This window comes from Sapajus apella, unplaced genomic scaffold (genome assembly GCF_009761245.1).
Source record: "Sapajus apella isolate SASKATOON/1434 unplaced genomic scaffold, GSC_monkey_1.0 scaffold73, whole genome shotgun sequence".
Lineage (NCBI taxonomy): Eukaryota > Metazoa > Chordata > Mammalia > Primates > Cebidae > Sapajus > Sapajus apella.
This window is the reverse complement of record NW_022437013.1, coordinates 7,445,324-7,461,278: the sequence shown is the minus strand read 5'-3', so window position 1 is coordinate 7,461,278 and position 15,955 is coordinate 7,445,324.

Below are 15,955 nucleotides of genomic sequence, written 5' to 3'. Positions count from 1 at the left end.
CTTTTCTAGGATCAGGAACAAGACATTTCTATTCAACATTTGCTGAAGGTTCTAGTTAGGACAATTAGGCAAGAAAATGAAATAAAAGGCACCTAGATTAGAAAAAAAGAATAAGCAAAATTATCTTTATTTACAGGTGACATGATCTAGTATATAGAAGATCCTAAGGCATCCACAAAAATATCTATTAGAACTAATAGTTCAGCAATGTTGTAGCATACATGATTAATATACAAAAATCAATTGTACTTCTATACACTAGCAATAAATCCAAAATCAAATTAAGAAAGTAATTTTATTTACAGTAGCATCAAGAATAACATACTTACAAACAGGTTTAACAAAACAAGTGCCAAACATATACTCTGAAAACTATAAAACATTGTCAAAAGAAATTAAATAAGACCTAAATAAATGGAAAGATATTCCATATTCATGGATTGGAAGACTTAATATTGCTAAGAGGACAATAACCCCCAAATTAATGTATATATTTAATGCAATTCCTATCAAAAATTTCAGCTGGATTTTTTTTTCTGTAGAAATTGACAAGCTCTTAAGTGTTTTCTCAAACTACTAGGAAAAAAATTTTTTTGACAAGTGTATCCTAAAATTCATATGGAAATGCAATAGTCAACATAGCCAAAGCAATCTTGAAAGAGAAGAACAAAGTTGGAGGACTCACACTTCCTGATGTCAAAACTTACTACAAAGCTGCAATACACAAGACAGCATGGAACTGGCAAAAGAATAGACATGTAGATCAATGGGATAGAATTGACAGTCCAGAGGTAACCCTCATATTTATAGTCAATTGATTTTTTTATAACAGTGTTAAAGACCATTAAATGGGGGAAAGAAGAGCCTTTTAAGCAACTGGTGCACAACTGGGTATACGCCTGTTGGACAATGAATATATGCAGGCAAAATAATAAATTTGGGTCTATACCTCAAACCATATACTAAAATTAACTCAAAATGGATCAGTGAGCTAAATATAAGAGCTAACACAATAAAATTCTTGGAAGAAAACAGGAATAAATTTTCAAGACCTTGGGCCAGGTGCAGTGGCTCATGCTTGTAATCTCAGCACTTTGGGAGGCCAAGGTGGGTGGGCTGCTTGAGCTCACCAATTCAAGAGCAGCCTGGGAAACATGGTGAAACCCTGTCCCTACAAAAAATATAAAAATTAGCCAGGCGTGGTGGTGCATTCCTGTAGTCCCAGCTACTTGCAAGCTGAGGTGGGAGGATGGCTTGAACCCGGGAAGCAGAGGTTGTAGTGAGCCAAGATTGCAGCACTACACTTCAGCCTAGGTGACAGAGCAAGACTTAATCTCAGAAAAAGTGGGAAGACAACCCACAGAATGGGAGAAAAAGTTTGCAAATCATAAGTCTGATAAGGGACTTGTATCTAGATCATGTAAAGAACTCTTACAATTCAACAATAAAAAGACAAATGCCCAATTCAAAAATGGACAAAGGATCTGAATAGACATTTCTTCAAAAAAGAGATACACATGGCCAATAAGCACATAGAAAGATGTTCAACATCATTAACCATCAGGTAAATGCAAAGCAAAATCACAATGGGATACTAGTTCACACCCACAGGATAACTGTAATTAAAAAGTCAGATAATAATAAGTGTTGATGAGAATGTAGAGAAATTGGAACTCTCATAGACTGCTGATGGGAATGTAAAGTGATGCAGCCACTTTGAAAACACCTTGGCAATTTCTTGAAATGTTAAACATGGAGGACCACATGACCCAGCAATTCTACTCCTAGTTATATACTCAAGAGAAATGAAAAAATATGTCCACACAAAAAATTTTTATTTCATTTTTATTTTTATAACATCAACTTTTATTTTACATTGGGGGTTACATGTACAGGTTTATTACTTGGGTATATTACATGTTGCTGGGGTTTGGGATATAATTGATCCTGTCACCCAGGTACTGAGCATAGTATCTAATAGTTTTTCAACCCTTCCCCCCATCGAGTAGTCACCAGTGTCTATTTTTGCCATTTTCATGTCCATGAGTACCAAATGTTCAGCTCCCACTTATAAGCGAGAACATGTGCTATTTGTTTTTCTGCCTTTGCATTAGTTATCTTAGGGTAATGGCCTCCAGCTGCATTCATGTTGCTGCAAAGGACATGATTTCACTTTTTTATGGCTGTATAGTATTCCATGGCCACTTGTACATGAATTTTCATAGCACCATTATTCATAATAGCCCAAAAGTGGAAACAGCCCAAAAGCCCATCTACTGATTAATGGATAAATAAATGTGGTATATCAACACAATAGAATATTATTCAGTCATAAAAAGGAATAAAATACTGATACATGCCACAAAATGGATAAACTTTTAAAATATTGTCTTAAATGAAAGAAAGCAGTCAAAAAGGACCACAGATTGTATGATTCCACTTATGTGAAACTTCCAGAGTAGGTAAATCTGTAGACAGAAAGCTGTAAACAGAAAGCAAATTAATAGTTGCTAGGAGCCAGAAGTGGGTGCGGGAGGGAGTGACCAGTAATGAATATAAGGCTTCCTTTTTTTCTTCTTTTTTTGAGACAGAGTCTCACTCTGTTGCCCAGGCTGGAGTGTGCAGTAATGCGATCTTGGCTCATTGCAACCTCTGCATCCCAGGTTCTAGTGATTCACCTGCCTCAGCCTCCTGAGTAGCCAGAACTACAGGTGCCTGCCACCATGCAAGGCTAATTTTTATTTTAGTAGAGACGGGATTTCAGCATGTTGACCAGGCTGGTCTCAAATTCTTGACCTCAAGTGATCCACCTGCCTTGGCTTCCCAAAGTGCTGGGATTACAGGCATAAGCAACTGTGCTGAGGCTTCCTTTTAGAGTGACAAAAATGGCATTTAAATCCATGAGAATGGGCTGAACATGATGGCTCAGGTTTGTAATCCTAGCACTATGGGAGTCTGAGGTGGGCAAATCACTTGAGCCCAGGAGTTCGAGACCAGCATGGACAATATGGTGAAGCCCCATATCTACAAAAAATAAAAACAAAAACAAAAACTAGCCCGATGTAGTGGCGCATGTCTATAGCCTTAGCTCCTTGAGAAGCTGGGGTGGGAGGATCTCTTGAGCCTGGGGGGCAGAGGTTGCAGTGAGCTGGGATGGTGCCACTGCACTCCAGCCTGAGAGATAGAGTAAGACCCTATCACAAAAATAAATAAATAAATGCAATACATTCGTGAGAATGGATGAGATCACCCAGTGAAAGAATGTAGTGAAAAGAGAAGGGAATGGGGTAGATCACTGAAGATTACTAATATTTAAACATAAGGTAAAGGACGAACAGGTAGCAAAGAAGAATGAGGAGTGGCTAACAAATTAGGAGGAAAATCAAAAGGTTATGGTGTCAAGAAAGGCAAAAGGAAAGTGTATTTCAAAATGAAAGGAATGGTCAACAATGCTGAATGCTGCTGGGAGTGTGAATAAAATGAGGGCAGATAAGTGCCTATTCAATTTGGCAACATGTAGGTCATTGGTGACAATAACTGTTTTGGTGAAATGATAGGGGGTGAAGGTCTGACTGAAATGGACTGAGAATTTAATGGGACAGCAGGAAATGGAGAAAACATATGTTGACAAATTTATATATGAGAAGCTGGTAATATAGAGGAACAAATAGATGGGATGGATGTTGGAGGTAGATACATCGTGGTCAAGGAATGGTGTTCATTTTTTAAGATTAGCGTAGTATAGCTTGCTTGAACTCTGATGGAAGTGATCCAAAGGAGAGGGAGAGATTGCTATTGCAGAAGAGAAAGAAGATAACCGAAGGAACAGATTCCTTGAGGAGAAAAAGAGGGATGGGATTCGGAGCACAATGGAGGAACTCTTGAGCTTTGTGTTTAAGGGGTTTTAAGATCCATTCTCATGGATCCAACTTAAAGTGAAACCAATCAGCTCAGTTGTATGATATTCTCCTGCACTATTCGGCAGTTTGGGTGCCGGATTCAAAAACACAAATTACAAAGTTCATGTAAGGTTGGAGCTTTGCCAGTAGAGTAAAATGGAGAAGTGGGCAAGGGAGTTGAGTGTGTATTTGCAAGGGTGAAACATGGATTCAGAATGGTTAAGTAAACAGATAATTGACAGAATGGGAGAAAATATTTGCAAACTAGGCATCCAACAAGGGTCTAATAACCAGAATCTATTATATACAGCAGTTAAACAATTCAACAGGCCCAGAGTGGTGGCTCCCGCCTGTAATCACAGAACTTTGGGAGGCTGAGACAGGCATTCAAGAGCACAGGAGTTTGAGACCAGCAAGGGCAACATGGTGAAAACCCATCTCTACAAAAAATATAAAAAATTAGCCAGATGTGGTGGCACGCACCTGTATGCCCAGCTACTCAGAAGGCTGGGGTAAGAGGATCACTTGACCCTGGGAGGCTGAAGATGCAGGGAACCATGATTATGCTGCTGCACTCCAGCCTGGGTGACAGAGTGAGACCCCATCTCAAAAAAGAAAAAAAAGTTCAACAAGCAAAAACCAAATAACTCCATTTAAAAATGAACAAAAGACATGAACAGACACTTTCTCATCACCAACAGTGAGAAATTTGACTCCTGTTATCCACAATATGTCATATTCACTTCTATGAGTTCTTGTTATGTTGCCCTGGCAGGTCTTGAACTCCTGGGGTCAAGCTATCATCCCACCTCTGCCTCTTTAAATGCTGAGATTACAGGCGTGAGCCACCGCACCTGGCTGCAGTCTCTTCTTAGGTGAATTTATCTGCTGTCTTAGTTCCAGTGTGCATGCTCATGACATCCACATCTATGTCTTTAGTTCTTACCTCTCTTCTGAGCAACTCATTCACATATCTGTCTTCTCAACAATTCTACTTTGCTGTTCCATATACTACTCAAACTCAATGTGTCCACAATTGATCTATCTTTCCCCACCCCCATTTCTTTTTAAAATTCTACTTATCTTATTTTTATTGTTTCCCATCCCCATTTATTCTGAAAGTCTGCTCCTCTGTTTGCATTCCCTATCCCAATTAGTGGCACCACTGTACTCCAGTGCCCAATCAGAAAACTAACTCTTCACTTTTCACTTATTTATTTATTTATTTATTTTCAGACAGAGTCTCACTCTATCTCCCAGGCTGGAGTGCAGTGGTGTGATTTCCGCTCACTTTAACTCCTGCCTCTTGGGTTCAGTGATTCTTGTGCCTCAGCCTCCCAAGTAGCTGGGATTACACGCGTGTGCCACCATGTCTGGCTAATTCTCGTATTTTTAGTAGAGACAGGGTTTTGCCATGTTCACCAGGCTGGTCTTGAACTCCTGACCTCAAGTGATCCACCCACCTTAGCCTCCCAAAATGCTGGGATTATAGACATGAGCCACCGCGCCCGGCTTCCCTCACTTATTATGTTGCAAAATTCTATTCAACTTTTCAAATTTCTTTCAAATGTATGTTCTCCTTTTTATCTCTTGCTTAGTGCGTTTCTCAACAGCTTTCCTGCTTCATTCGCATTCCTTTCAAATTCACCCTTCCCACAGCTGAGTAATTTTTTAAATACAAATTTCATGATGCCATTTTCCTATTTAAAACCATTCGAAGATTCTGGATAATGTTCATACTCATTGAAATTTCATAATTCTGTCCATAGTTACTGGATAATGCCCATACTTTTGGAATGGCATATAGAAATAGAACCTTTGTGATCTATCCTTTGAATACTTTACTACCTTTTCTCTTCATTTCACTCCATACTCAGCCTATGTTCGTACAATATTATCAGAAGTTATTACATTCTCTTTGGCCTTTGTGTTGCTGGGCATGCTGTGCTTTCTTTCTGAAATGCCCTTCTTCCCTCGGATAACTGCTACTCTACTTCTAGAACTCATCTTTCCCTGACCGCCCTCCTGCTACTTTCATGGCCTATTATGACACCATCCTACATGTTCTGTAGCAGCTTGTATTGACATCTCAGTATTTCATCACACTTTATTGCAATTGTCTGTTTACTTATCTTTTCTGTACTAAAATATGGGCTCCTTGAAGATAGGGATCCAACATATATTGAACAATTAAACTTCAGAAAAATGAGTTTGATTTATGTAAGGCATCCATGAGAACCAATCAAATTGCTTTGGAGTCACAAGCTTATATCTTGTTTTATTACATATGTATACATTAAAAATTCTTTGAAATGAAAGATTGATACATTGTCATATTTTTGATATACTGTATTTTCTAATCCTCTGATTCTGTCCATCTGCACTCCATTTTCACTCCTTGAAGCTTTTATTTCCTTAGAAAGAAAGTCCCTTCTAAATTATTATCATCAGTGAACAGTTAAGTATTTGTTCATAGTCGCATATAACTGAATTCTTCATCTTCCCCTTGAAAATGTGTCAGAAATTAGAGACTCTAAGGGCTGAAAAAGAACCTTATTGTTCTAATTTTTAGTGTTTCACAAACTGATAGTTCATCAAAAGGAGCCTGTAAATACATAGATTTTCAGGCCCCACCCCAGAGATACAATACTTTGCAACCTGAGACCAGTATTTCTAAATTTCCCCTGGTAAGTTCAAATGAACACCTGATTTTTAGAAACCTCAGCCAATCTAGCCATCCTGCCAGGGCTTACATGCCCTAAATAGCAGTACAGTCAGCCTTCTATATCGGTAGTTTCCACATCAGTGGATTCAACGAACCACAGATCAAAAACATTTGAGGGCCAGATACAGTGGCTTACGCCTATAATCCCAGCACTTTGGGAGGCCGAGGCAGGAGGATCACTTCATCCCAGGAGTTCAAGACCAGCCTGGACAACATAGGATGACCCTATCTCTATTAAAAAATATATTTGAAAAAAAATTGTGTCTGTACTGAACATGTACAGAATTTCCGTGTCATTATTCCCTAAACAGTGCAGTGTAACAATGATTTATATAGCATTTACATTGTATTAGTTATTATAAGCAATCTAAGGATGATTCAAAGTATACAGAAGGATGTAAGTCAGTTATATACAAATACTACACCATTTTATATCAAAGATTTGAACATCCACAGATTTTGGTACCTGCAGGAGGCCCTAGAACCAATCCTCCACGATACCTGAGGGACAACTGTATAGCATATGCAATTCTTCTCAAACTTTAATGTGGAATTTCATTTAGTAGGCCTGAGAAAGGGCCAGATATTCTGCATTTATGGGAAACTCTCCCATGATAGGGTGCTGGTGGTCCTTGGATCACATTTTGAATAGTAAAGGCATTAAAAGCATACAACAGTGGAGTAAGAAAAACCTGGGATTAAATCCTACTTCCTCCAATTAGTAGATGTTCAGTCTTTACTTCATTTGTCTCATCCTCAGTTTCCTCATTTCTTTTTTTGTTTTGTTTTGTTATTTTTAAAATTTTTTTGTTGAGACAGGACCTTCCTAAGTTGCCCAGGCAAGTCTCCAACTCCTGGGCTCAAGCAATCCTCCTGCCTCAGCCTCCCAAAATGCTGGAATTACAGGCGGCAGCCACCATGCCCAGATGCTTTTCCCATTTCTAAAACTGATACAATAGTGCCTCATCTAGCGGTCAAAATATATAAAATGACACACACATATTCTTCTGAAAATTATAGCAATTCAAACAAAGTGAACTCTCTCTTCATCTTGATTATCCAGACTAGTTTGTAAGAGATGTCTTTACAATACTGTCTCTTTTTTCTTTTTTTCTTTCTATACTTTAAGTTCTGGGGTACATGTACAGAACATGCAGGTTTGCTACATAGGTATACATGTGCCATGGTGGTTTGCTGCATCTATTGCTCCATCATCTACCTTAGGCAATTGTGTCTTTTAATATAGGAATATGTCTGTGCTGTGTCTTTTAATACAGGAATAAGTCTCTTTTTATTTAGGTCTTTAAATGAGATAATGCTTTAAAAGCACTTAGCATGGTTCCTAGAACATCACAGGTGCTCAGTACATGGTAGCAGGTAACGTTTTTTTTTTTTTTTTTGAGACAGGTGTCACTCTGCCGCCCGGGTACCGGAGTGTAATGGCATGATCTCAGCTCACTACAACCACTCGGGCTCAAGCAATTCTCCCACCTCAGACTCCAAAGTAGCCGGGACTACAGATATTCACAACCACGCCTGGCTAATTTTTTGTGTTTTTACTAGAGACTGGGTTTTGCCGTGTTTCCCAGGTTGGTTTTGAACTCCTGGGCTTAAGTGGTACACCCGCCTTGACCTCCCAAAGTTCTGGGATTATAGGCATGAGCCACCATGCCTGGCTTCAACCCTACCTATGAATCACTTCCCCTGGAAACAGAGGCATGGATGCAGCCACACTCGTCAGAAGATGACCTGTAATTGCTGCTCAGGGTCCAACATTGGAGTGTGATTGCAAGCCCATCTGTCCCCTAACCTATCTTTGCTGGTCTGCCCTTGTGCCACATGCCTCTCGGAGGGAGCCAGGGATGAAGCAGTATATGTGCATGGAAATTTGCAGGTTGAGCAGTTATGTCCAAAAAGGCACCTTCAAAATATGCATGTGGCTCCCAGGTGCCCCCCTCATCCTCTACCATCTGCCCATTGTTATGGGAGTCCCTGTGCTCCTCAATCTGGGGTGTGAGCCCCCCAGAGTATGTGACAATATGCTGGCAAACACAAAAAGCCAGTTACATTGTGGCCCATACTCCTCACACATTTGAATTTTTCTGCAAGATTTTGGAGGAAAATATCATTCTGATGACAAATTAAATATTTTTGTCTGAAAGTATCATGTGAAGAATGCAAACATTGAATGCCTTTTGAAGAATACATCTGCCTCAATCTGCCCATCTTGGCCTCCCAAAGTGTTGAGATTACAGGTGTAAACCACAGTGCCTGGCATCCTCTGAATTACTTTAAAGCAAATGCTAGACACACGTATAATTTCCTCCATGAAATCTTCAGTGGGTATCTTTAAAAGATGAGGCCCCTCCCTCTTTTTTCTTACTCTCCCTCATTCTCTCCTTATAACCATTTTACTATTATTTTCACCTAAAATTAACACAAAATCTTTAATATAGTCAAATATCCAATCAGCATTCAAAATCCCCAATTGTCATAAACATCTTTTCTAGGTTGGGTTGAAAAATGTGTATGTCAATTGGGGATTTTTGAATCAAGAAAAGATGTTATCAATATTATTACTGATCACATTATCATTATAACCTTTGCCAAAGAAACTTCTAGCCTATACATGGACCTCTAGTGACACGGAGCTTGCTGGCTTCCATGGCAGCTCATTTTAATATTTGGATAGCATGACTATGATGACTATGAGGTTTTCATTCAACATAAAAAATATTTTGTCTCCCTATATCTCCCATCCATTGGGTGTTACACAGAACAAATCTGCTCCGTCCACTGCATGACAGCCTATATTAGTTTCTTGTGACTGCCATAGTAAAGTACCACAAACTTAAAACAACAGAAATTAATTATCTCACAGTTCTAGAGGCTGGGCTGGAAGTCTGAAATCAAGGTATCAGCAGGACTATGTTCCCTCTGAATGCTATAAAGGAGAATCCTTCCTTACCTCTTCCAGTTTAGGGGGGTGCTCCCATTCTTTGGCCTGTGGCAGTATAATTCTAATTTCTGTCCCCATCTTTACATGGCTGTCTTCCCTCTACGTCTGTGTCCCAATTTCTTTCATGAAGACACCAGTCATACTGGCGTAAAGGACCACCCTATTCCAATATGACCTCATATTAACTAATTATACCTGCAAAGACCCGATTGTCAAATAAAGTCACATTCTGAGGTTCTGGGAGTTAAGACATCAGCATATTTTGCAGGTGGCACACAATTCCACTCATAACATAGCCCTTCAGATATTTGAAAAAAAAACCATCAAACACCTCACAGTCTTCCCTTATCCTGGCTAAACCTTCCCTGTTCCTTCAGCCATTTTTTTTTTTTTTTTTTTTTGAGACAGGATCTCACTCTGTTGCCCAAGCTGAGTGCAGTAGCATGATCATGACTCAGTATAGCCTTGAACTCCCAGGCTCAAGTGATTCTCCCACCTCAGCCTCCCAAGTGGCTGGGACTATAGGCACGTCCAGTTACTTTTATTATTATTTGCAGAGCAGCTTGGGTCTCACTGTGTTGCCCAGGCTGCTCTCAAACTCCTGGGCTCAAGCAATCCTCCCACCTTGGCCTCCAAAAATGCTGGGATTAGAGGCCTGAGCCACTATACCCAGCCCCTTCAACCATTTCTGAGGTTTAGCTTTATTTTTTCTAAATCAGTGCTATTTATTGAATAATTCAACTTACCTGTTATTCAGTTGCAGTTTGGCCATGCAGAATGGATCCACACTATTTCCTCCCTGGATTTGTATACTCTATTTCTATTACTGCTGCCTAAGTTTGAATTCGTGTAGTGTCTGTATCTCCTCTTCCTTCCATTCCCCTCACCTCAGGCCAAGTTAGGTGGCCATTTTCTGTGGTTTTGCTTTACCTCTATCATTGCACTTACCACACTATGTAATAATTACTTGTGTGAAAAAGAATTAAGATTGTTCTAAGTCAACTAAATGAGGAAATAATGTATGGTGGTCATAAAATAGCTGATTCATTAAGCATTAATTGAATTCTCTCTATGTGCCAGGCATTGTGCATAACACTGTGGGTACAGCTTTGGATAAGGTGTAGTTGCTGCTCTCAGGAACTCATAGTCTAGTGAGGGATAGAGACATAAGAACAGGCAAGAAAAATACAGAAGTATAAGTGCTGTGATAAAGTCAAGTTTAGAATGTCTCAACTGGGCATGGTGGCTCACACCTGTAATCCCAGCACTTTGGGAGTCTGAGGTGGTAGAATCGCTTGAGCAGGGGAGTTCCAGACCAGCCTGGGCAACATAATGAGACTCTGTCTCTACAAATCATAATTTAAAAAATTAGGTGGGTGTGGTGGCGCATGCCTGTAGTTCCACCTACTCAGGAGGCTGAGACAGGAGGGTCTCCTGAGCCCAGAAGTTTGAGGCTGCAGTGAGCTAGATTGTACCACTGCACTCCAGGCTGGGTAACAGAGGGAGACCCCATCTCCCAATCCCCCAAAAACGGATGCCTTGAAAGCATAAAAGAGTGATACCTATGGGGTCATGTTAAGGAAATGGGGCATGTTAAGGGAAGCCTTCTTGGAGGAGATGGTGCCTGGGCTCAATCTGAGAGGATAACAAGAAGTCAGCCAGGCAAAGTGGGAGTAAATGGTAAGGGTTGGGATGAGCCTCAGTGCAGAAGCTATGGCATAAAGAAAGGCACAGAAGTACCTGTATGGAGAATTGCAATGTTGCATGCAGTTTGGAATTGTGAAAACAGTTGTGAGTGAACTAGTGTAACCACCCAGCAGATTCTCCCTGCTCACTGCACAAACAAAATCAATTCACGGAGCCCATGGCATTACAGTGAAGAAAGTTTAATTGATGAGAGGCCAGCTATGCCACCTGGAAGACAGAGTTATTATCTAAATCAACCTCACCGAAAACTCAGATCTTAGGAGTTCTCAAAGGTAGTTTGGGGAAGGGGGTGGGAGTGGCTGGACAGTGGGTGCTTACTGTTGGTTGGTTGGGGATGCAATCATATGGGTGTGGGAAATGGTCCTCTTGCAACTTGAGACACTTCCCTGTGGGGTCACAGGAGCAGTTGGGGGTTCAGGTGGAGCCATCCGTGGTCAGAGCTGCAAAACACCTGAAAAGATATCTCAAAAAACCTACAATAGTGGTGTTGTCTGCAGGAATAATTAGGGAAGTTGCATACCTTGTGACACCTGAAATAATGACTTGCAATCGTTTATGTCTACACCTTAGTGGAATTTAAGCTCCTCTATCCTCCTAAACTATTGGTCTCTCATTAACTTTACAAAGGTGGTTGGCTGAGTTTTGGAGAAGTGCTATTATCATTTAAACTATAAACTAAATGTTTCCCAAAGTTAGCTTGGCCCAAGTCCAGAAGTAATTAAGGGCAACTTGAAGGTCAAGATGGGGATTGGCCAGATCAGATGTCTTCCACTATCATAATTTTCAAAACATTATAATTTTTGCAAAGGCAGTTTCAATAGTAGCTGGCAAGTTTGAGATTTATATGGTCCTGATGTAGTTTGGACTCCATCTTGTAGGCAATGAGGTGTTACATGATCATGTTTTCATTTAAAAATTCTGGTGGCTAGTGGCCGGGCGTGGTGGCTCACGCCTGTAATCCCAGCACTTTGGGAGGCCGAGGCGGGTGGATCACGAGGTCAAGAGATCAAGACCATCCTGGCCAACATGGTGAAATCCCGTCTCTACTAAAAAGATACAAAAATTAGCTGGGCATGGTGGCGTGCACCTGTAGTCTCCGCTACTTGGGAGGCTGAGGCAGGAGAATTGCTTGAACCCGGAAGGCGGAGGTTGCAGTGAGCCGAGATCGCGCCACTGCACTACAGCCTGGCGTCTGGCGACAGAGCAAGACTCTGTCTCAAAAAAAAAAAAAAAAAAATCTGGTGGCTGTCTGGAGAATTGGATAGGATCAAAACAAGAGGCAGAGAGGCCAGCTAAGAGTAGGTCATGGCTAGTTGGTGTGTGATGAGTTGAGAAATATTTGAGAAATAAAAATCACTAAATTTGCATCAGTATTTAGATATGGGGCGAGTGAGAGAGGTGAGGAGGCAAACATGACTTTCAGGATTCTAGTGTGGGGGTGACTGAGTGATGTTATTGAGACTGGGAATATAAGAAAAGGAATAAATTTGAGGAAGATACAATGAGTTTGGTTTTGGACATGTTAAACTTGAAGTGCCTGTGTGACTTTTTAAGCTTGGAGTAAAGTTCTGGCCTGGAGTTATAGACTGAGGTGTCATCAAGATGAGGATAAAAATGGAAACATTCACATTTTAGGGGCTGATAAAGGAGGGGGATCACATGAAGGACAAAGTAAGAACAGGAAGATGTTCAGGGAACTAGGAAAGTGAAGTGTCATGGAAATCAATAAAGAAAGCATTAAACTTAACAGTATTAAATAACAAAGAATGTTCTAGTAAGAAATGGGCTTGAGAAATGCAAATCAAAACCACAATGAGATACCATCTCATGCCAATCAAAATGGCATTTATTAAAAAGTCAAGAAACAGCAGATGCTGACAGGTTGCAGAAAATAAAGGAATGCTTTTGCACTGTTGGTGGGGATGTAAATTAGTTCACCCACGGTGGTAGACAGTGTGGTGATTCGTCAAAGATCTAGATGCAGAAATACCATTTGACCCAGAAATTCCATTACTGGGTATATACCCAGAGGAATACAAATCATTCTATTATAAAGATGCATGCATATGTATGTTTATTGCAGCAAAAAACAATAGCAAAGACATGGAATCAACCCAAATTCCCATCAACAACACACTAGATAAAGAAAATGTGATACATAAACTCCATGGAATACTATGCAGCCATAAAAAAGAACAAGATCATATCCTTTGCAGGGACATGGATGGAGCTGGAAGTCATCCTCAGCAAACTAATGCAGGAACAGAAAACCAAACACCACCTGTTCTTGCTTATAAGTGGGAGCTGAACAATGAGAACACATGGTGGTGGGGGGAACAACACACACTGGGGCCTGTTGGGCAGGGGGCAGCCAGGGGAGAGCATCAGGAAGAATAGCTAATGGGAACCGGGCTTAATACTTAGGTGATAGTTTGATCTCTATCAAACTATCATGCAGCAAACCACCATGGCACACATTTGCCTATATAACAAACCTGCACCTCCTGCACATGTACCCCAGAACTTAAAAGTTGAAGAAAAAGAAAAAAAAAAGGTTGCAGGAAAGATTTTGTTTAATGCTTTGCTAAAATCCAAAGAAATGTGATTCTATTCCCATTTCCTTGTTCCCCCTATCTATTAACCCCATCAAAGAAAGAAATTAGTTTAGTCTGACTCATTCTTAGTAATATTGTCTCCCTTTAGTAATCTGAGTGTCTTGGAATTTTTATTAAATTGTCAAATATTTATTGAGCACTTATTATATGCCAAACATTCTTCTAGGCTGTGTTCTAGGGTCCTCAGTAAACAAGACAAAATTTCTGCTCTTGTGGAGCTTATAATTGAGATGTAGTATAGCACAATGCTTATGAGCCTGGGCCGAAATCCTGCAGTCACCGCTGGCTAACCTATGTGGTTGTGAATAAATTAGTTAATCTCTCTGCCTTTGTTTCCTCATCTATAAAATGGGGAGATTAAGGATTATTGTCAGGAGGTTATTATTAAAATGAAAAGAGTTAATATATAAAGTGCTTAAAACAATGCCAGGCACATATTAAGAGATTAATAAATGTTAGTTATTATTCTGGTTTGTGTGTGGGAAGGAAACAAGTCAATAAACAAGAAAATATCAGTTAGTGATATGTGCAGTGGTGATAATTATAACTGGAATATTCGAAAGGAGCTAAATGTGTAATTGCTTTAGATTGGGTGATATAATCTGAGAAAATGATGTTTGAGCTGAATTCTGAACAAAAAAGATTATTCATGTGAGGGTCCTGGCAAAGCACACTCCAGATGGAACAGCTATGGCCCTTAAGCCAAATCTGGTCCACAGCCTGTTTTTGAAAATAAAGTTTCATTGTTTATGTATTGTCTATGGCTGCTTTTGCACTCAACAACAGAGCTAAGTAGTTGGGACAGAGATCATACGGCCCACAAAACCTAAAATATTTACTATTGGCTTATTACAGAAAATGTTTGCTGATTCCTGCTCTATGCAAAGAGAATAGCAAATGCAAAAGCCCTAGGCAAGGATGAGCACAGACGGATCAAGGAAGAGAAAGAAGCCCTGTAATGGGTAAGAGGACAAGTACTATGAAACTTGTCTCAAATCAACATTAAGCCCACTGCACTGGTCTTTAGTTTGTAGAATTCACCTTTCCCCTTTTGAAAGCTGCTCATTTGTAGTCTGGGGATCTGATACTGATACCTCTCCCAGTTGTATCTTGGAAGTAACTAACTTGTTTTTTATTTCATAGGCGGAAGGGACTAGCCTTATCCCAGATGAGACTTTGGACTTTTGAGTGAATGCTGGAAAGAGTTAAAACTTTGTGGACTGATGGGAAGGCATCATTGATTGTATTTTGTAATGTGAGAAGGATATGAGATTTGGGTGGGGTCAGGGGCAGAATAATATGGTTTGGATCTGGGCCCCACCCAAATCTTGTATCACATTGTATTCCCCAATATTGGCAGTGGGGCCTGGTGAAAGGTGATTGGATTATGAGAGTGGATCCTTCATGAATACTTCATTGTCATCGCTCCAATTGCACTGCCCTGGAGATAATGAGTTCTCATGAGATCTGGTCCTTTAAAAGTGTGTGGCACCTCCCTCTTCACTCTGTCTTCCTCCTGCATCCAACCATGTGAGATGCTTCACTTCCCTTTTGCCTTTTGCCATGATTGTAAGTTTTCTGAGGCCAAGCGGATGCCAGCATCATGCTTCCTTACAGACTGGGGAACTGTAGGCCAATTAAACCTCTTTTCTTTATAAATTATCCAGTCTTGGGTATTTCTTTGTAGCAGTGCCAAAATAGCCTAATACACGGGGCATGGCATTTCTTCATACTGGGGACATATTTATTTTAAACCGCTCTCTCTTAAGCAGCCTGTAGGGCTTGTTCACAAGTAGTTTTAGAACAATGTCCCATTGATGAGTCCATGGCAAAAGTGCTTTTCTTCTCACCATCCTGTTAAAAGCCCTGGTTAGAAAAGCCTTTGGTCAACCTCTGGATTTCAGACAACTAGCTTCTTCTTTTGAAAGCAGTATGAAGGTCTCCTGCAGATCCTCTTGCACAACAAAATCATACTTCTGTAGTTTTCCTTCTGGAACAGACTGGGCTCTGTGGTGCTGTCCGTAGAAAGTATCTGGAGCCGTTCTTCTGA